This window comes from Staurois parvus, unplaced genomic scaffold, assembly GCF_062004578.1.
Source record: "Staurois parvus isolate SC_StPar_1 unplaced genomic scaffold, SC_StPar_1.0 ptg000293l, whole genome shotgun sequence".
Lineage (NCBI taxonomy): Eukaryota > Metazoa > Chordata > Amphibia > Anura > Ranidae > Staurois > Staurois parvus.
Genome location: NW_028318089.1, coordinates 2845421 through 2866698, shown reverse-complemented (window position 1 = coordinate 2866698; position 21278 = coordinate 2845421).

Here is a 21278-nt window from a genome sequence, read left to right as displayed (position 1 = left end):
AACTGAATTTGTGCTTTTTGACCTGATACATCTCCAAAGTTCTAGAAAACGAATGTTTTTTTTCTCCTCAATTGGGGGACACTAAGTCATTTTTTTCCATTTTTAGTTATACTGCTGTTTACAGGAGGACTGGACACTGACAAATGTGAACTGTAGTCCGGCCCAAGATAACACACCTCAGGCATGCTTCTAGTATTATACAGGATTTATATAGCGCCAACAGTTTGCTCGGCGCTTTACAATATAACGGGAGACAATACAGGAACAATACAAGAGGGATAGGAGGGCCCTGCTCCTTGGAGCTTACAATCTAGGAGGATGGGTTAACTACCACCGTAGAGTCCAAGGAGGATGGATGTAGTCTTCAGCTCTGTAAAAGACCCAATTTTGCTAGTGCCATTTGTTAACTCTATTCACTGAAGATGTGCCTCTAGACTGCTGCTAGAGCTGGTCTCAGGTTACATCTGTTCAATGTGTCTTGGCTTTTGAAGTGCTGTGTGGACACTACTGAAGTGGACATTGCACAGACAGCCTGATCCTGTGTTCTAGGTCCAGAGATGCTGGCATTGCCTCAGTGCTTTCACTGTCTGAAGACTCACTTTGAGAGAAGGCCAGGACGGTTGAGCACACTTGCTGAAGAATTTTCAATCAGAATGTTATTAAATTTATATGAGCAGGCAACTCGCCTAGAATCTCCAAAGATATTCTAACTGCAAATCTAAAGATGGGATTGTTTTTTCAGTCCTAGTTCTCTACAACACTGCCACCCATCTAACACGCATAATTGACTGGTGCTGCCATAGAGCGATCAAGCTGTGTCCTTAGGACACAACTGTTTGACCCCTTCCCATGTAGGTGCACCATGGATAGATGTAAATCCACCACTCAAAAAAATTTGTTTTAATTGGACCCACTCCGGTAACATTTTCATTAAAATGGAAAACCCCACCGTTCCCCTATCATTGCACATCCCTATTTCATACAGAGCCAGAATAAGGTTTTCCAATCCTGGATGCTGTTCAGTAGGTTTTGAGCCAAGAACGTTTTGTCTGAGACAGGATGGTGGATACCTGATCCACCTACCTCAGATCCAGGGCTTCTGGAGATGTTTACAATTCTCACATTTCCTAGGCTCCCTGCTGGATCCTAAGGCATTCTGTCACCTTTGTCCTGTTTTGAGGAGATTTGCGCCCAACACCTTTTAAAGGGCACCCCCCCCCCCCCCCCCCCCCCCGAGGATATGGGTGTTCCTTCAGGTCTTAGCTTGCATTTAGCCGGATGTAGATGACAAACCGAAGATGCAGTTATGCCAAAGGCATCGTCCTACACCTCTCCTGGGAGTGCCTTGGAACGGGATAGATTTTGGTCTTGCATCAATCAAATTATCTTTCAACTTAATTTTAATCTTGCAAATAACCCTGCCGCAGCTTGCCTTGTATACCTTATGCCAATCCCAAATTCTATATACAGAAAATCCTTACTGATGCACCTCAACACAGCGAAAACCTGTAATTGTAAACATCCCCACCTATAGATCAATGGTGTTCTAAGATTAACATCCTGTTATTAGAGGGTTTGACTGCCTCCTTCAAAAGCAAGACGAAAACCTTTTAGGAAACATTTTTGTTTTATTGGATGCATTACAGGGTTTCTGCGGATTACACAAACGTTTTCTGCAATAGGGCATTTAACTTGACTTGCCATGTATGAAACGGGTAATAGTAGTAGCACCCAGTGGCCTTTCTCCAAACATATAAAGGCATTGTATACTTTCAAATGTTTGTTGTTTTACCAAGGTATTCGTGTAGTTCTATTCCCTGTGTTGTTTGCTTTGCCTTGTAATGATGGGCTCACGTGGCTGCAGTTTGTAGTGTCATGGCTGATCAATTGCTTATGTCAATGTATTAATTCACCTACCTTTTTTATATTCACCAGAGGGAGAAGCAAAAACTTGTTCTGGGTCACATGCATAGCTAGCCTTTACTCTGTGTTGCATCACAGATTTGTTTTTTTTTTTTTTTTTTAAACCTCTACAGCATTGTAACCTCTGTTAATTGTTTCCACTAGCAGAACACTCGATTGAGACTCAAGGATTGTGGGATATTTGGTTTCTTTAAAGGAAGCATTGGTCCTTAGACTTCAGACCGAGGTCATGCATTAATCTGTGCAGTGCCATGCCTCATGTTTCAAGCAAACACATTTCTGACAAGAGTGTGAAATATGTCTTACTATAGGCTGGGGATACAGGGTAACGAATGACACCATGAAATCGCATGATCAATGCGCATCAAAACACAAGGTGCAAGTAGGAAGGTTTCAGTTGCTTTCACACTGATCAGTTTTTATTCAGTTGAAAAAAAAAAAAAAATAGAAAAGCAGAAGAAAAATATCTCTTTAAATGTAATGCTTCACACCTGATCAAAAGTGCATCAATAACTGATCAGTGTGCCAAAAATGCAGCAATCAAAACTTAAAACTATAACTGACCAGTGTGAAGAGCTTACATATACTTCGTATACTTTTTTTAACTGGAAATCTGATCAGTGCAAAAGGGCCATAAAGAAATCGCCAAAGTATTTATGGAATATTATAGAAAATTGTATAATATAAGCCCCTTAGACTTATTAAAAAACACTGAAACTGAAAGAAACCCAAAAAGAAAGATATATCTGGAGAAGGCTTGGTTACCAAAATTAAGTGAGGAACAACTGAATTCCCTAGATGCAGAAATCTCACAGGAAGAAATAAAAACAGCATTAAAAAATACAGCGTCAGGGAAAAGCCCAGGACCAGATGGTTACACGGTGAGATACTATAAAAAAAATATATAGTGAAATATTAATACCAAAGCTCAGAAGATATATGAATGCTCTGGGAGGAGGGATGGAAGTAAGAAGAGAATTGTTACAAGCTCATGTGGTACTTATTCAAATGGAAGGAAAAGACGCCTCTCAATGTTCGAGCTATAGACCTATCTCATTATTGAATACTGATACGAAGTTATACACAAAGGTTTTAGCAAACAGATTGAAAGAATTAATGCCTGAATGGATACATGAGGACCAGGTTGGTTTTGTTCCAGGGAGGGAGGGCAAAGATAATGGGTTAAGATCACTGATACTTATCCAAAAAAGTAGAAAGGGAAAAGACCTGGTCGTGGTACTCTCGATTGATGCCGAGAAAGCATTTGATAGAGTGGATTGGGGATTCATGATGGATACCCTGGAAGCTCTGGGAATCGGGGCTAGAATGAGAGTGGATAGGGAAGTTGTATAGATATCCCTCCGCAGTTATTGTGGTGAACGGGGAGAAGTCGAAACCCATTGAGATGTCAAATGGAACAAGACAGGGATGCCCACTGTCCCCACTGCTGTATGTTCTGTCACTGGAACCCTTGTCAACAATAAGGCAGAATAGAGATGCAAAGGGAATTCAGATAGATGATATAGAACATAAAGTGGCTGCCTTTGTGGATGACTTGCTGTTCTATGTAGGAAATCCCAGGATAACGCTTCCAAACTTAATGAAGCTATTGAGGGAATATGGGGAATTGTCAAATTTAAAGATTAATCCATCAAAAACAGATTCTAAATATAAATATTTTAAAAAGTGAAAAAGAAAAGATACAAAAGGAATTCCCCTTTATATGGAAGGATAGAGATATAAAATATTTAAGGAGTAAAACTTACAGCTTCATAATAAACATTTATATAAATTAAACTACATTTCATTGTTAAACAAGATCAGAGAGGAACTAAAAATATTAGGAGGATGCCCAACATGGATAGGGCGTATAAATCTGGTAAAAATGGTAATTGTACCTAAAATGTTATATAGATTTCAAATGATCCCAATCAAACTCTCAGAAGCCTCTATATATATATATATATATATATATATATATATATATATATATATATATAGAGGAATAAAAAACCAAGAGTATCTTATGAGTTGTTGAGTAGGAATAAAGAGAGGTAGATTGGGGGTTCCAGACTTTAGAAGATACTATAAAGCAGTAATATTGGCAAGAATTATAGACTGGACGTATAACCATGACAAAAGTTGGGTGAGAATTGAAAACAAACTCAGCGGAACAAATCTAGACAGAGTGGTGTGGGTGCCAACACAATATAGAGGTTTAAAAGATAATGTAAATATATACACTTTAAATGTTTTAAGGGTTTGGGATAATTTGCACAAAAGTATGAAGTGGGACTTCAACTCAATATTGATGCCATTGAGAAACAGAGTTTTTTCCCCCAGGTAGAGAAGAGATAGCAGGGAGATGGTTTAAAAAAGAAGAGGTCCAACTGAGGGATGTTTTGGTGGGGGATAAATTGGGGTCATTTAAGGACTTGGGGAAAAAAAAGGGAGAAATATTCACTAAGTTAGATAAATGGCGGTATTTCCAATTGAGATGTTTTGTTGGGAATCTGTCAAAACCTCTAAGGACAAGAGATAAGTGGAATTTGTTTGAAAAGTTGTTGGGGACACGAGGTGATGGGAAACATGGGATTGCTAAAGTCTACAAAATTCTCACTGAATTAGACACAAACACAAAGCCAGTGTATATAGTAAAATGGGAAAGTGATATGGGAGTTGTGATAGATGAGGAAAAACAGAAGAAAATATATAGATTAACTCACGAAAATGTAAGTATGAAGGAAGTAGAAATAAATTATAAGTGTTTAATACGATGGCACATTACAACAAATGTAGAATATAAGATGTGTGGAGAAAATTCACCGTTGTGTTGGAGGGGATGTGGAGAGATAGGTACGGTATACCATATATGAAGGGGGTGCCCAAAAATCCAAATATTCTGGAGGACAATAATCTATCTGATAGGAATAACTGAAATAGATTTAGGGTTAGACCCAGAACTATGTATCTTGCATAATATAGATATAACAGTGAATAAATATAAAAAATCAGGCATATGGTACTATCTTAATGCTGCAAAAGGTCTAATACCCAAGTTTTGGTGGAAAACATAAGTGCTGACAGAGGAGGATTGGATAGAAAGAGTGGAGCAGATTAGAAAGATGGAAAAACTATATCATATTCAGGAAGACAAGATGGAGGCTTATTATGTGAAATGGGAAAAAGCCAGATTATACACGAAGTATAGGAAAGTATAAAATGAAAGGTAGGATAAAATCCACTTGCTTTGGTAAGAAGATTGGGAGAAAATGCAGGGAGGGAGGATGGGGGGGGAGGGACAGAGAAATATTTTCTGAAAGGGTAAATAAGGAATGATGGTATTTTTTGTATATAATGTGATGATGATGGAAATATGTATTTAAATTGGAAAATCAATAAATATTTAAATTTAAAAAAAAAGGGGCTTTTAGTCAATGGGAAGGCATCAAGAACTGATCAGTGTGAAAGCAGCCTTACAGTGCCTTTAAGCAGAACTGTGACAGAGATCAGAAATATTATTTTATTTTGGTGTTTGTTGAAAGCAACACCTGTGTCCAGCAGTCAGCTTGTGTGCTTAGTTAAAATTTGGAGTTCCTGTGATCCGCAAGAGGTGGGAGATGAGATTGATCCCAGCAGGGAGCATAGACCGCATGGAGTCCTGTGGCTGTGAAAAGCCAGACGTGTCAGCATCGGGGGGCTTGGTCAAATTGAAAGGACAGTATCATGTCCTTATAGGGGGAGAATGGGCAGAGTTTGAGTCAAGATGGACAGAGCAGCTCATAGCTGCAGACCTCGCTAGGAGATGCATTGAACTGTGCTTTGTGCATTGCTGGGACTTACGGTTCTACATTGCCTGTGTGGTCTTGAAGCTGCGGCCAAGACACACAGCCCTCTGAAGACCCATGAGGAGTTGGTGCATATTTTCCTAGACTTCTTCTGGCTGGGGAGTCCCTGAATTGATACCCTGTTCCAAGGACTTAACCCTCTCTGCCTGCTGGGTGCCACCCCCTGCGCTGAGGTCCAACCTGGACTTAATTCTTGCCAGCCTGAGTTCTGCTGCCCTGTTGTGTGCCACCCCCCTGTGCTGGGGACCCAACCTGGACTTCTCCTTGCCCTCCCGAGTTCTGCCACCCCCTGTGCTGAGGACCCAACCTGGACTTAATCCTTGCCCGCCAAGAGTTCAGCCTGTCTGCTGTGTGCCACACCTTGTGCTGAGGACCCAACCTGGAAATAATCCTTGCACGCCAAGAGTTCAGCCTGTCTGCCACACCCTGTGCTGAGGACCCAACCTGGACATAATCCTTACCTGCCAGAGTTTTGCCTGTCTGCTGTGTACCATCCCCTGTGCTGAGGATCCAATCTGGATTTAATCCTTGCCCGCCCGAGTTCTGCCGCCCTGTTGTGTGCCACTCAGACTTAACCCATTGCCTGCCAGTCTGCCACCCTGTTGTGTGCAATTCGGATTTAACCCATTGCCTGCCAGAGACTGCTCCCTGTTGTGTGCCACTCAGACTTAACCCATTGCCTGCCAGTCTGCCTCCCTGTTGTAAACTCAGACGGTGCTACAGAATATCCCCCAGTGTTGCCTACCAGAACTCGGTGATCCTTGTCATCTGTCCCACCCTGTGGTATGGACTTAACTTTTGTTTTGCCAGAACCTTGCTATACTCATCTTGTGCCCTCCAAATCACTCAATAAAAGCCTTGTGTGTCCCACTGCTCTCCGCCAATGTTCTGTTCCACCCATACCTCCGTCACAAGAACTCTGAGCAAAAAGTCCTTGTTGCTGATTTCCTACTTTCACTGACTGTCATCCATCTTCTGGTTCACTCAGTATTTGCTCTGAAATAGCCTATTCATTTTCAAATCAAACTCTTAATTCTCTTTGGTTTCCTGTTTGTAAGACCAGTGGCTGCTATGCCTCTTATTCCCCCAGCCACTGGTCTTGGCACATCCCTTCTGTAGTTCTTTCTCCATGAAGCAGTGATGTAATTCAGCCCCACTTCCAGTGTAGGTGGACAGACTGTCAGACACATTCAAAAAGTATAGGCCTAGTGTAGTGGCCCACATTTACTACAAGAGAGGAGAGGATATAATGTAATCCCTATATTACCAAAATGTGCCGCAATCTACTTTTTCCAATATGCTATAAAAAACATAAATATGTGTAATTTCACTCAAAAAAAATGTATGTGCAATATACTGTATGTAGGAATCCACCATATAAATAACAAAAAATTTGTCCATATATGATTCTTAACATTCGTGTATTCACTTTAATATTATATATTCAGTGCTTCTTAATCCACCTTGAGTGTCTAAATTCACTTCAAAACTTGTGCACCTGCGCCGGTTTGCTCTCACCTCAAATATATGACCAAACCGTTAAGTGAGGTCATATAAGCCTTTGTTCCTTTAACTGGGCCAAGTATGGATGGGATGGTATCCAGCCTAATAGGATCCCCTTCGTTCATCTAGTGTCTCTCCTCCATCGGTGGGTATTTTAAGAGAATAATCAGATCATAGTGCTTTATCTTTATTCACTCATTTATTAGTATAAAGTATTACACTCACATGTTCAATATACAGAAGCACTTTGTGCAATAGATTGCCTCCTGAGTTGTTAGCAGTGGTGATATCCTGTGTGTATCCAGCTGGTGTCACTATGGAACCATCAAGCGTTGTGACATCAAAGCCCCTCCCCTACACATTACGCCACTGGGTCATGTGGCTTCATTAGGGGAATGATGATGAAGCCATGTGACCCGGTGCATATATCAGGACCTTAGGGCGGACCACCACCTGGAACATGTCCGGAGCAGAGGCACTGGGACCAGGGGACACTGGCACCAGCCAGCCTCAGGTAGGTGTCTCAGGAGCCTTTGTTCCCTATCTGTTTGGCCCCTAGCTCCAGGGGATATTCCCAGCCCTCCTGGTGGTCGGAGGGACTAGAGCAGGGGATGGGGTGGCCGGAAGGGCAGGCGGCCAGTCCCTGTTGTGGTTAATGGGAGCCCCAGTTCTGTTTGCTATGTTGCAGGTAAAAGCCAAGGAGACACCCAAGCCACTGCACGGGGCTAAAAAGAAGTGCCCCTCAGGGACTCCTGGATGAAGGTGCTGTGTTGTGAATCCTGCGTTGACAGCCTGATCAGGGAGGAGGTCCCTTCTCAGGGGGACCTGGTTAAGTCAGTTAGGGAATGGACAGCTACCGTTGATTCCTTTAGGTCTCTTGTCGAAAATGTATCTTTGCCTCAAACACAGACCACACTCCTTCCCCCCCCCAACAGATCAAGGTTTTCCCAGAGACCAGTAGGTAGGTGGGAGGTCCTAGAGCCGAGTTGGTGGAGGAAGACCCTTCTCTGGACTTGGATTCACAGGCAGACTCAGAAGAGGAGGGTCCCTTGAGCGAGGCAAGAGGCGCCTCTAGAAACAAGTTGTCCCTGGAAGAAGTTGATGACTTACTAGGAGCTATTTATGCTATCATGGAGATTGAGGAAGATAAGCGCCTCATGTTGCATGATCAGATGTATCAGGGTATGGAGGAACAAAACCATAGAGTCTTCCCCGTCCACAAAGTGCTAATTGAAACCATAAAGAGGGAGTGCCAGGATCCGGAGAGAAAGCCTTTCTTTGCCAAATCTCTCAAACGCAGGTTCCCGTTTGACGAGGATGCGTCCGCAGTGTGGAACAAAAGCCCCAGGTTCAATGCAGCTTTCTCTCAGGTAGCCAGGAAGATGGATTTGGCCTTTGAGGACATGGGGGTCTTTTTGGACACCATAGATAAAAGAGCAGATTCCCTTCTTAAAAATTCCTGAGACTCCACACTATCCAATTTAAAACCTGCTTTCAGACCCTACTACACTGCAGACAGGAAAAAAGCCTTTCCCCTTAAGAGGAAGCTCCAAGAACGGGGGGGGGGGGGCGTCTGGGGACATATCATTCCCAGAAACGGGTGCAGACCATTAGGCCAGAAGTGCAGAAAGCCCTCAGGGAAGTACAGGCTCATTTTGAACCTCAAGGCCTTGAACGAGAAAAGGAAGAGGCAAGCGAGGAGCGATTTTCCATCCTGAGCAGCCCCAAAAATCGCAATGACGGTCTTCCCCCGGTGGGAGGAAGATTGGGGGTCTTCCACAGTGGGAAGTGGTGTCCTCCAGTCTCTTTATCCTGGATATTGTGAGAAGGGGGTATCGCCTGGGTTTTCAGAGGCCGCCACCACAAAGGTTGTTAGTGACGGAGCTCCCAAGATGTGCAGAGAAGGCCGTGGCCCTACTCTTTTCTTTGCAGGAGCTGGAAGAGCAGAGGGTTGTTATCCGGGTCTGCTCCACAGAGATCAGCAGGGGTTTCTATTCCTATGTGTTTCTGGTCAGAAAGCCCTCAGGGAAGTACAGGCTCATTTTGAACCTCAAGGCCTTGAACGAGACCATCAAATACAAGAGATTCCATATGGATTAGATTTTCTCGGTCAGGTCTCTTCTTCCCCAACTGCTTTCTGGCCTCAGTAGACCTAAAATATGCTTACCTACATGTTCCAATTGCAGAGGCCTTTTAGAAATTCAAAGATCATGGCCGAGGTTCTGGTGTCTCTTCGTCTAAGGGGAGTCTCATTGGTGGCTTACCTGGACGATCTGCTATTGTTTGCAGACTCAGTTGAACAGCTGTCGCGGGACATAACCCTGGTGATGAGACACCTGGAGAATTTAGGCTGGCTAACAAACTTAGTCAAATCTGGTCCCGGCCCAAAGGTTGATGTACTTGGGCTACAAGCTGGATTCAACCCTTCAGAAAACCTTTCTACCCCAGGAGAAAATCCTAAAGTTGGACAGGGGAATCAGTCAGCTGCTAGGGAACCAGGCCATATCCCTAAGAGAGTCCATGACAGTATTGGGCTCGCTAACCTCGTCCATCCTGGCAGTACAGTGGGCAGGTTTGCAGCTGTTCATTCTGGACATCTGGGATCACCAGCAGGACTCTTTGGACTCCTTGATACACGTACCCCCCCAGGGTGAAGAGGACCCTCTGATAGTGGAGGAGGTCAGCCAATTTGTTCCAGGGGCTGTTATGGACCTTTTCTATTTCCAGGGAAGTTGCAATGGATGCGAGCGCCAGGGGTTGGGAACGCACCTAGGGGAGTCCATGGCACAGGGTCCTTGGCTACCAGAAGAGAGGAACAGATCCTCAAACTGGAAAGAACTCAAAGCAGTGTCCCGGGCCCTTGCCTTCTGGGAGCAGCTACGAGTTCAGCACATGCGGATTCTCTTGGACAACTCCTCCGTCTTGGCGTATGTCAACAGACAGGGAGGGACATGAAGCAAGACCCTGTGGTCCCTGGCCTCAGAGCTGCTCAACTGGGCCAAGACCAACGTAGCCTCCTTATCCGCCTTCCACCTGAAGGGGGATCTAAACCAGGTGGCAGACTTTCTCAGCAGGAGACAGCTGAGGGAATTGGAGTGGGTTCTCAGTTGGGAGATCTACCAAGCCATAAGGGAGTGGGGGTCCCCATCTGTAGACCTTTTTGCGTCGGACCAAAATACCAAATTTCCGTTTTTTTCTCTAAACCGATGGGACGGGGCGTTGGCAGTGGATGTACTAGCACAGCGGTGGGACTTTCCCCTGTGTTACACCTTCCCCCCAGTCTCCTTATTGCCAGCAGTTCTGAGGAAATTCAGATCCGAGCGAACTTCTCTGATCCAGCTAGGGTAGTATTCACTCTCCTAGATAGTAGGAAAAAGGAGAAAAAGGAGAGAAGCGCCTCTAAGTGCAATAAGTCTTTTAATTCAAGTCTAAATGTAGAAACACTCACATGTGTGAAGTAATCATAAGCATAAAAACCGTGGTTAACAATAGTTAACGGTGGGGTGGTAACCCGGGTGAAGAGCCGTCATCTCTCTGCGATGTGGGGAGGTCAGCTCTCGGCTGGAACAGCGTGGTGGCTGGAGGGGGAACAGCGGTGAGGCCAGCCTTCATGCACGTCCTCCCTCAAAGCCGGATGGAACGCACGCTGGAACGTAGCGGCGGCGTGGGCGTGATGACGTCAGATCCCAGGGTGCACTGCGACGCGTTTCGGAGCATGCACTGGCCGTGGAAGGCGGAAGTGCACTCCTTTTTCAAGCAGGGGGAAGTGGATGAACAGGGGTGAATATATAGGGAACGTGAGTCTAATTGATCAATTAACCAATTAACCAGTGATTGACCATTGCTGTCAGGTGAATAGTGTAAAGTCATGGATGTTAACTGGGGGGTAAAAGGAAACCAAATGGAAAAAAGAGAGGATGTAATAAATAAGAAAACGGAAGACGAAAGAAAAAAAAAAAAAAAAAAAAAATAATGTTCTGGGAGATTAGTGGGGTAAAATGTTCACCTTGCAGCACTGGCACATCAATTATGTAACAGTAGTGAGCAGATATTTAGTGGTAATACAGCATGATTGCAAGATGATACAGCATGATTGCAAGATGATAAACATATTGGTAATAATACATGCAGATGACATTATAAAAAGTAAATTACATTGTAAAAAATTGTAAAAAATAGAATAAAATATAAATAATGAACAAAAGGTTATAAACAATAAACTAAAAATTGGATTAAAAAAAAAAAAAAAAAAATTCGATAAAAAATTTGATTAAAAAATTCGATTAAAAAAAAAAAAAATAATAATTTTATAAAGAAAGGGGGGGGGGGGGGGAAAGTATCATTGTGAGTGTTGAGTGGCTGTGAATGGGAGATTGTAGTGTTTATAGTATAGTGTTAATGTCTAATTCCTCGTTGAGTCCGCCTGGGGACAATGTATCTAATGTAAATATCCAATAAGTTTCTTGTGAACAGAGTTTTTTGAAACGATCAGACTCAGAGAGATTGTTGTGTATGGATTCTAAGACCCATACTTGTAGGCCATCAGTGGATTTTTGGTGATATTCAAGGAAGTGGCGGGGGACGCTATGTTTGTCTTTACCATCTTCAATAAGACGTCTGTGCTCGCCAAACCTGGCGCGGAGGGGTCTGATGGTTCGTCCCACATATAGGAGGCCGCAAGGGCAGGATATACAATAGATCACATGATCAGTGGAGCAGTTGTAAAATTCTTTGAATGAATAGGTTTTTCCTTTTGTGGTGAAGTTTTTTTGTCCGTGTTTAACGAATTGGCAAGTTTTGCATAGCGCTTTGTTGCATCTATACATGCCGACAATGGGTATGAGGCAGATTGTGTTGAGTGTGTTGGTGGGTGGGTTGTATTTGCTGGGGGCAATCTTGTTTTTAAGGTTGATGGCTTTGCGGTAGGTGTATTTTGGTTTTTTATCTAAGATGTCTATTAAATGTGGATCCTGTAGTAGTATCGGCCAATGTCTATTGATGATAGACTCCATTTTCTGAAAGTTGTTGTGGAATTTGGTTATAAATCTGACCTGGTTGGGAGGCTGTGTGTTATTGTGTGTTTGGGGTCTACCCTTGTGGTAGAAGGAGTGGGCCTCATCTACTAGCTTGTGTGGGTAACCTTTGTCTAGGAATTTCTTTATTAGAATGTCACTCTGGAGATTGTAATCTGAATCTGTGGTGCAGTTTTGTCTGAGACGACAGAATTGTCCTTTAGGTATATTTTGGATCCATTTGGGGTGGTGGCAGCTGTTGAAGTGGAGGTATGAGTTGCCAGATACGGGTTTGAAGTGGTTTTTTGTTAATATTTGGAGATTGTCATGGTATAATTCGAGATCTAGGAATACAAGAATATGTTTGTGGTGAGTGGAGGTGAAGGACAGTCCAAAAGGATTTGAATTGCAATGGGTTACGAACTGGTCTACGTGTGATATTGGTCCATCCCAGATGACGATAATGTCATCTATGTAACGGCCGTAAAAGATGATGTGGGCGGCAAAGGGATTGTTGTGCCATATGTGTTTGTCCTCCCAGAAACTCATAGTCAAGTTGGCATATGAGGGTGCAAAGTTGGCTCCCATGGCTGTACCTTGAGTTTGTAAGTAGAAATCGTGGTTGAATGTGAAGTAATTGTGTTTGAGGCAAAATGAGGTGGCGTCTACTATAAAGGAAGATTGTTTGGGGTTGAGTGATGGATCCAAGGATAGATAATGCTGGATGGCGGTGATGCCTACATCATGGGGTATCGAGGTGTATAGGGAACAGACATCTAACGAGACCCAACAATAGTCGGGTTCCCAGGAGTATGTTTGGAGTAATTCTAGCAAGTGTCCGCTGTCCCGGATGTATGAGTGTTGAGCCTGTGCAAGGGGTTGTAGGAAGTGGTCGATATATTGGGAGAAACCGCTGGTAATGCTCCCTGTGGCCGCTACGATTGGTCTTCCTGGTAAATCCAATTTTTAGTTTATTATTTATAACCTTTTGTTCATTATTTATATTTTATTCTATTTTTTACAATTTTTTACAATGTAATTTACTTTTTATAATGTCATCTGCATGTATTATTACCAATATGTTTATCATCTTGCAATCATGCTGTATCATCTTGCAATCATGCTGTATTACCACTAAATATCTGCCCACTACTGTTACATAATTGATGTGCCAGTGCTGCAAGGTGAACATTTTACCCCACTAATCTCCCAGAACATTATTTTTTTTTTTTTCTTTCGTCTTCCGTTTTCTTATTTATTACATCCTCTCTTTTTTCCATTTGGTTTCCTTTTACCCCCCAGTTAACATCCATGACTTTACACTATTCACCTGACAGCAATGGTCAATCACTGGTTAATTGGTTAATTGATCAATTAGACTCACGTTCCCTATATATTCACCCCTGTTCATCCACTTCCCCCTGCTTGAAAAAGGAGTGCACTTCCGCCTTCCACGGCCAGTGCATGCTCCAAAACGCGTCACAGTGCACCCTGGGATCTGACGTCATCACGGCCACGCCGCCGCTATGTTCCAGCGTGCGTTCCATCCGGCTTTGAGGGAGGACGTGCATGAAGGCTGGCCTCACCGCTGTTCCCCCTCCAGCCACCACGCTGTTCCAGCCGAGAGCTGACCTCCCCACATCGCAGAGAGATGACGGCTCTTCACCCGGGTTACCACCCCTCCGTTAACTATTGTTAACCACGGTTTTTATGCTTATGATTACTTCACACATGTGAGTGTTTCTACATTTAGACTTGAATTAAAAGACTTATTGCACTTAGAGGCGCTTCTCTCCTTTTTCTCATCTACAGAAGTTGCTACAGCTTATTTGGAAGCCTTGCCCTCAGTGCCACACGGAATCCTACGCTCTTCATACAGTAGCCACTAATACCACCATCACCCATACTACCATTTCCCAGGACTTTGCAGTGTTTGCGCTGTTACAACCCTTCCTCATTAGTAGGAAAAAGGAGACCTGTTCTATCTACCTTAAGGTCTGGAAGCTCTTTAACAAATGGTGTGCGCAGACTTTCCTGGAAACATATAGCTTAGTTTTAGTCCTGGAATCTTTACAGGCAGGAGCCGACAAGGAGTTATCAGTGAGTACACTGAAAGGCCGAGTGTCGGCTCTTAGCGTTTTCCTGGAGTCCCCCTTAGCCAAGGAGGATCTGGTGACTAGATTCTTTAAGTCCTTGACCAGACAGACCTGTAAGAGAAAGGCCCTTTCCAAAGTGAAACCTGAAAACGGTACTTAATGTGCTGACAGACCCCCCATTTGAACCTCTGTATTCAAGTTCTCTCAAGATCCTGACCCTCAAGACAGTATTCCTGGTAGCGGTTACTACAGTGAGGAGAGTGAGTTGGAAGCCCTGTCACTCAGGGCCCCCTTCCTCCAGATTTTTGCTGATAAGGTAACATTTAGGACAGATCCTGCCTTTCTACCTAAGATAGCCTCGAGATTTCATCGAGGCCAAGACATTACTTTACCTTCTTTTTGTTCTAACCCCTCGTGTGACCAAGAAAGGAAATTTCACATGTTGGATGTTAGAAGATGTGTTCTTCTTTATTTAGATAGGACTAAAGGGATCAGGAAGTCAGATTCCCTTTTCGTATCATTTCCAGGGGCAAGCAAGGGCTGTAAAGCCTCTAGACGTATCTGACCGAGGGTCTGGAAGTTCAAGAGGGCATTGTGGCGCACTCCACCCGGACCATGGCAGCCACCTATGCTGAGCTGGCTGGTGCAACCCCAGGACAGATCTGTAGGGCTGCTACCTGGTCCAATTACAACACCTTTGTTAAGCATTACAGACTTGACCTGGTCTCGGTAGAGGAGTAGGCCTTCAGACGTAAGGTTCTACAACCGGTGGTACCGCCCTAGGGGCGAGTGCTCGCGTATCCTCTCAAGGTGCTGTCCTGAAAGATGGGGAAGGGAAAAAGCAAAGTTACACTTACATTAACGCCTTTTCCAGGAGACTTTCAGGACAGCACCAGTTACCTACCCTTTTGTAGAATTTTGTTATATGGTACGGTTCTTTTTTTTTTTTTGTGTCTTGTATTGTGCCTTCCCAGGTGATCGGAGGTGCTAAGTCATAAACTGAGGTCAGAGTGGGGAGGCCATACTTTTATTCTGGGTGGAGGTGTTTCCTCAGGTGGGGAGGAGCCAAGGTCTGTCAAGGTGCTGTCTTGAAGACTCCTGGAAAAGGCGTTACCGTAACTGTAACTTTGCTTTTTTCTCCTAAATGGTCAGGATTTTCAAAGTTGTATTAACTGGTTAGTGTTTTGTGTAGGAGAGCATACTAATGGGTGATCTTTTTTAACCTATCCTGGAGTGCTTCTTTAAATTTCCATTAATGCCGGGGATCTCTGAGTAGGAACCCCCTCAGACCGGTTGAAGCTTCTCCACTGCTGGATCATGACTTAGTCCCTCCTCTGTCACTCTATTCCTTCCTACCCTTGCACCTATTTTTCCTCACTTTCTTGCTTCTAACCCTTGTTCCCTTTTGATTATTATCTTTCTCTTAAACATAAATATCACCTCCACATCAGGTTGAGAAGGGAATTAATCTGAATATATAGTCCAATGTTGTAGAAACCCAATTCTACAACATAGGAATACTGTGTAAAATCTACATAAAATCAGAATGCAATGATTTGCAAATCTCATAAACCCTTATTTTATTCACAATAGAAAATGTATCATATGTTGAACTACTTCAAGATTAGAGGATTTTTTTCCATTTTTTGCACACATTTAAAAATCTTCATTTTTTGCCAGAAAATTACTTAAACCACCAGAACATTACATATTTTCTGAAAGCAGAGACCCTGTAGAAAAAAACAATATGTGCAGTTTTATATGTTGCTCAGTATTTGCACAACTGTTTATCATATGCAAATTTTCAGGAAATAATCTAATAAAATTTAGTTCAAAATTAAATAGGAAATAGCTACCAAACATGTCAAGTCTAAAAAAACTGCGATATCACATGGTTGCTAAAAAGAATGTCAAATTTCAATTTGTCCGACCACATAACAGTTTTACACTTTCGAACAGACCATTTTAAATGAGATTTAGCCCGGAGAAGAGGGTGGCATTTCTGGATAATGTTTAGATATTGTGAAGGGCGTGGCGTCAGACCCCCAGCCCTTCTCACCAACTTGTGACCGAAGGACTAGCCAATCTAAAACCGCGCTGTCACGTGCGTAACAATGCCACGCTCAGCTGCACCCTGCACAAAGATTATCCAGCTCACTGGACCACAATCTATGTGCTGCAGCCTGAGAGCGATTGTTACTGGGTCAGGTTAATTACGTAATTAACCCTTCACACTGCCACCACCGCCTTTTTGTATGGAGAAGGAGGAAACTCGCCAATCTTAGCAGTAACACTAGGATGTTTGCATAAGCGTCTGTATACACAGTGTCACCGCAGGCAGATGTATGCAGAAGTTTAAAACACACAGTAGCGCTCTTCAGAGACAGGGATTCTTAGTTTGCATTAAAGAGCTTTAGAAACAGTTCAACACTTTTTAGAAAATAGGATTTATTACTAAAAAGGTCAAAATGATGCAATAAAAATATTTACAGAAAAAGATGTAGCCAATATATATACAGTTGTGTTCAAAATAATAGCAGTCAGACATCACTAACCTGATCAATCACTGTTTTTGGTAGAAATGATATTTCTACATGGCAAATAATTTACTAGCAGGTGCAGTAGAGTAATAGAAATCCAACAGACCCAACAGTCATGACATGCATGCTACTGATTCTGTGTAATTGAATCACTAATTGAAAGGGGCATGTTCAAAATAATAGCAGTGTGGAGTTCTATTAGTGAGGTCATTCATTCTTTGAAAAACAGGTGGCAATTATTGCCCTTATTTAAGGAAGGAAGGCAGCAAATTTTGTACATGCTGGTTACAGTGCATTTCTCTCTGAAATTCTGAGGAAAATGGGTCGTTCCAGACATTGTTCAGAAGAACAGCGTACCTTGATTAAAAAGTTGATTGGAGAGGGGAAAACATATAAAGAAGTGCAGAAAATGATAGACTGCTCAGCTAAAATGATCGCAAATGCTTTAAAATGGCAGCCAAAACTTGAAAGACTTGGAAGAAAGCAAAAAACTACCATTCGAATGGATAGAAGAATAGCCAAAATGGCAAGGACTCAGCCAACAATCAGCTCCAGGAAGATCAAAGAAGGTCTAAAGTTACCTGTGAGTACTGTTACAATTAGAAGACGCCTTTGTGAAGCCAAGCTATCTGCAAGAAGCCCCCGCAAAGTCCCACTGTTGAAAAAAAGACGTGCTGAAGAGGTTACAATTTGCCAAAGAGCACATTGACTGGCCTAAAGAGAAATGGCGCAACATTTTGTGGACTGATGAAAGTAAGATTGTTCTTTTTGGGTCTAGTGGTCGGAGACAGTTTGTCAGACGACCCCCAAACACTGAATTCAAGCCATTGCGCAAGCATCATGATATGGGGATGTTTCTCATACTACGGTGTTGGGCCTATTTATCGCATACCAGGGATCATGGATCAGTTTGAATACATCAGAATACTTGAAGAGGTCATGCTGCCTTATGCTGAAGAGGAAATACCCTTGAAATGGGTGTTCCAACAAGACATCGACCTCAAACACACCAGTAAACGTGCAACATCTTGGTTCCAGACCAAAAAGATTGACGTTATGGAGTGGCCAGCCCAATCCCCAGATCTTAATCCAATAGAAAACTTGTGGGGTGACATAAAAAATGCAGTTTCTGAGGCAAAACCAAGAAATAGAGAACTGTGGAATGTAGTCCAATCATCCTGGGCTGGAATACCTGTTCACAGGTGCCAGAAGTTGGTTGACTCCATGCAACACAGATGTACAGCAGTTCTCAGAAACAGTGCTTTTACAACTAAATATTAAGTGATTCAAAGGAAAGCAAAATCTTCAAACATTTTTCAGTTTATATAGTGAATGTTTGAGTTTGTAAAGAAGAATACAAACACTGCTATTTTTTTGAACAGTCTAATAGTCACTTTTCTTCAATTTGTTTAGAGGAACAACACACATTTTATATATTTTTCTTCATGTTTTGATTTGGAATAGAATGTGTAGTGTTCCCAATGCATTTGTGTGTATGGAAATAAAAGCTATTAGAAGGATTTTGAGCTTTATTCACTTTTTTTAACACACTGCTATTATTTTGAACACAAATGTATATAAATACAGAGAGCAATAACACAGCAGAGAGATAAAGAAAGAAGTTTAAGAAGGTAGAATACTTGCAGAAGTCCTCGTTTAAGCAGCGTTCAAGTGTCCTGAACAAAAGGGTACCGTTTCTCCCAAAGTTGGTTCCTGATGTTAAAAGGGAGAACTCTTCATCCTACTTCTCCAGGCCTGACAGCCTATTTTGTAGTTCCCCAGCAGGGGGTGTCTCTGAAGCCAAGGGCCAATCGCCTCATTTGGGGAGGGGGATCTAGGCGGAGAACTCAGGCTATGACCAAATCCCTCTTAGTTTATATCATGGTCAATAACCTTCGACAGGTGCATGCAGCATCCTATCCACTGGTAGGATAATATGCAGAATGATATTCTGAGCGTCCAGATAACAAATATGACATATCTGCTTGGAACGGTTAAGGAGATATTGCTTTCTGCTCTCGGGTAGACGTAATCTAGGGGTGTAAGGTATCAGGTGACTCGCAGTAAACTTACCAATCTGAATATATGTTTTGTGTTATTGTATGTATTTCCTACGAGACGTTATGAAAGTGTATGAAAAAGTGGTTTCCCAAATGAGATATATGTTTTACTGCTATTTCGGAATGCTTTTCAAGTCCAGTGACTGACTGGTTTATAGCGTTACGATCAGCTCAAAGCAAGAATCTGGCAGACTTCATGGAACCAGCTATTTGGGTTTACAACCATGAAGGGTATCCAGCTGTGTCCGATGCACTCCTGAACTCAGCCACACCAGACCACCTGCCACTCAACAGAAAGGGAGGGGGGCTGATTTGGAGTGAGAATGACACAAGATGGAGGATCTTTAGCAAAATAGATGTTCGCGTCCATATTTGTACGTACAGTTGCTACAGATATGGCTTCTTCTTTGCATGATAAAAGGTTTAACTTGCATTTTTGGGTGGCGTGGCGAACTGTGATTTTTGGAAGTATTTCTGAGTCTATGAAGTGATGTCCATCACAGAATCATGTCTGTTTTTAATGCAGTGCTGTCTGAGGGCACGAAGATAATGGCCATCCAAGATTGTAATTTCAGCCTTGTCCCTAGCAAACAGAGATTTCCCCAGATTCTTGAAATCTTTTGATGATTTGAACTGTATATGATGATATATTTAAAATCTTTGCCATATTACATTGAGGAACATTATTCTGAAATTGTTCGTCCAAGTTTAGAGGCAGCTTTTCACAGATTAGCAAACCTCTACCCATCTGTACTTTTGAGACACATTAACTCTCTAAGATGCTCTTTTTATACCCAATCATGTTACTGACCTGTTGCCAATTAACCTAATTAGTTGCAAAATGTTCTTCCAGCCCCGCACCAACATGTTTGAGACTTGTTGCTGCAATCAGTTTCAAAATTACCTTATTTTTTGTTAAAATAGTACATCTTAAGAGTTTAAACATTTGGATCTATATAAAGAAAAAACAGTGTGCTGTATCATATAGTAAAAATACCAACTGAGCTGCTGCAATAATACTTCAAAGTGATCCCACACTCAAGACAACAAATAAGGACAATAGTGTTGCGCTAACTCATAAAAATAATGGCATATAATAAAATGAAAATAAATATATACAATTCTTGTATTGTGACAGTTCACATCCAATATTGTGCTTGAATCAATGTGCTTGAAATAAGAAATGTGCTCCAAAAACCTTCCAAATCCGACAGTGCTCCACCGTGACAAAGTGCATCTCCACCTACGGATAAGGATGGCCGCTCACCTCATAAAATGGACCTATAAGTTAGTATGTCAACCAAGCATAGTAATTCCATCAAAGAGGCTGCATATGGCAGCAAAGATCTGATAAAGGCAATACCATGGATGACACTATAACATGGATCTCTTCACAACTCAAACTCCACATGTAGGAAGAAAGGAACAGCTACCATAGCGTAATAACGTTTATTTGATTTTAACTGACGAAGCCATGTGGTTAGTGGCGTAACGCGTGGGGTGGAGCTTAGTGACGTCATTCCTGGTCACACTAGGGGATCGGAAGTCTTTATGCGTGATACTGATCTGAATGTGAGTGTTACTCTGAATATATGTTATTAATCAAATAAACATTATTACGCTATGGTAGCTGTTCCTGTCTTCCTACATGTGGAGTTTGAGTTGTGAAGAGATCCGTGTTATAGTGTCATCCATGGTATTGCCTTTATCAGCTGTTTGCTGCCATATGCAGCCTCTTTGATGGAATTACTATGGATGGTTTACATTAATTTATAGGTCCATTTTATGAGGTGAGCGGCCATTCTTATCCGTAGGTGGAGATGCACTTTGTTACGGTGGAGCACTGTCGGTTTTGGAAGGTGTTAGGAGCACATTTCTTTTTTCAAGCACATTAATTCCAGCACAATATTGGATTTGAACTGTCACAATACAAGGACTTTGTATATATTTACTTTAATTTTATTACATGCCATTTTTTTTATGAGTTAACGTAACACTATTGTCCTTATTTGTAAACATTTGAATATGTTTCCTTTTTTTCTTTTGTGAATAAAATATTGGTTTATGAGGTTTGCAAATTATTGCATTCTGTTTTTATGTAGATTTTACACAGCATCCCAATGCTTTTGAAATTGGGGTTGTACTACACAACAAACTAATCTGAACTGTATAAGATTGAGCACCTAAACAATCTTTGTTTAATATATTGGAGATCTACAGTGCTTTGAAAGTATTCATACCCCTTGAAAGTTTCCACATTTTGTCATGTTAGAATCAAAAACATAATGTATTTTAT